A 2,170-nucleotide genomic window follows, 5' to 3' on the forward strand; every position below is an offset into this window, starting at 1 on the left:
AACGAGTCCATGAAGGAAGAGCTGCGTCTGGACACCAGTTTCAGATTCACGTCCACTAGCTCAGGAGGCAGCAGCGGGCTGCCGACCAGGGAGAACCCAAAAACTGAAGCACCCCTTCAGGTCCTTTCTCCTCATTTCCTCCCTTATTTGACGTTATATCTGAAAACAAATCAGGTCAATGAAAAACAGTGAAAGGCCACGTTGGGAAGGAGTTTGTGATAAGGCAACAGACGTGTTCGTGTGTTTAGAAGAAGAAAAGGGAAATACAGGTCCTGAAAAGAGCTAAACTGGGAAGATAATAACTTAGTTAGAAATGATGGAGAAAGACACTTAGTCCTCAACACGGTGGTGTTGTTTGTGTGGCATGTGATGACTTCTAGGAGCCTCTTGCTGTGGATCACCTGGGTTAGATATGGGTGTAAATGATTTTTGGAATCGTGTTCTAAGTGGATATCATATCACAAAAAGCCAATGGCTCTCCAATAACTTATCACATATGTGGCATCTCTACTCATTATCGGGGGAGAAACTCTGATTTGACTAAAGTGCAATATGAAACATGCCTTTTTTATTCTACAGGAGCCCATTCCTCCTTACTAGTTAGGTTTTCCTAATTACCAACACTTGTTTATCTGAAACCTATGCAATCAATCCTTTGTCAGTTCCTTACTACTATTATTTGAATTTAAGAAAGTTCCAATGCAAAGACAATTTAGGTTACAATTATATTTGGAGATGAGGGTACTGAAAATCTATGAGTACTTCTGAAAACCTGGCAAATGGTTGGCTCTCAGTTGCTTTCACTACTTTATTTGATGCCTAGTCAACTCACCTGGGGTGCCCAAAACTCCCTATTTATTCTCAACTTCTATTATACAAACTAGTTTAATAAATTAGTTAGCCTCTATTGTTCTAAGTTCTTGGATTTTTTCACATCACAACTCTCCACTTTCCAGTGTGTTATTTCCTGTTATGAAAGGATTCAAAGTGATTTGTTTTTTTATTGTTGTTTTTTCAAGAGAGGGAGGCTCGCCAGTGGTACTTGGGGATATTTCGCAATGCTAGTTCCTTCCTGTATAAACACACACACACACACACACACACACACACTCAAACACACACTGGCCCTGGGTAAGAAGTTGCCAAATTTCTCAGGTCTTCAAATCGCCCTTTCTGGCTCTTTTCTCCTCCTTGTGGAAGCGCGTCCTGCCCTTGAATTGTCCCACATCCTGGATTCTCCTCTCTTCCTTACAAACTGCGTGGCACGGGTCACAGCCCTCGTGCTCCTGGGTGACAGTGGTCCACTTCTGCAAGAATGCACGCACTGGGTAGCAAAGCAAAGGGAAGAAGCGGGCTGGCCTCTCAGCTGGCAGCCTCAATCTTTCTGGGACACCAGGGCTTCTCCTTCCTACAAGTTACATCCTGTCTGTAGACAGACTGGCCCAACAAGGTTGTATCTGTTGCAGTGAAACTTGCCCCACAGGGTGTGTGTTGGAGCAGAGGGGTGTGGGGAAGGGAAGAGGTGAAATAGGAAGTGGATTCTCAACAAAGAGTTAGAATCCAGCCCATCAAAATCCTACATATACTCAGTCAAGGAAACCCTAGTGAGTTTTTTCCCGATATTTTGTTCTAGAAGAGGGCAATATTAGCATATTTTAGGAAAGAAAACCTTGACTTTAGTAAAATATCACTAAGTGAGAGGTACATGCTTATGATATATGATTAAATGTTATGTTATTGACAAAAACGTTATTTTGAAGTTATCTCATACACTTAGGTTTAATGCAGTCTTAAATACATAGAAGTATTACAGGCACATATTAAAGAAATACGAAATAGGGAGGCTAGGTGGCGTTGAAAAACAGACATTCAAATATTTCAGATTGCTCATTCCTTGTATACGTCTGGTTTTATGTGTGAGAGTGTTTGTCACCCTATTCAGAATACTTTTTTGTCATTTATTTATTTTTTTAAATTGAGGTATAGTTGATTTACAATGTTGTGTTAGTTTCAGGTGTACAGCAAAGTGATTCAGTTATATACGTATATATATATTTTTTTCTTTTTCAGATTCTTTTCCCTTATAGGTTATTACAAAATATTAAGTAGAGTGCTATACAGTAGGACCTTGTAGAATACAGTGACTTTTTTTTTTTTTTTTTTTTTTTTT

The sequence above is a fragment of the Monodon monoceros genome, unplaced genomic scaffold, assembly GCF_005190385.1.
Source record: "Monodon monoceros isolate NGI ecotype Baffin Bay Population unplaced genomic scaffold, NGI_Narwhal_1 Super_Scaffold_15, whole genome shotgun sequence".
In the NCBI taxonomy this organism is placed as follows: Eukaryota; Metazoa; Chordata; class Mammalia; order Artiodactyla; family Monodontidae; genus Monodon; species Monodon monoceros.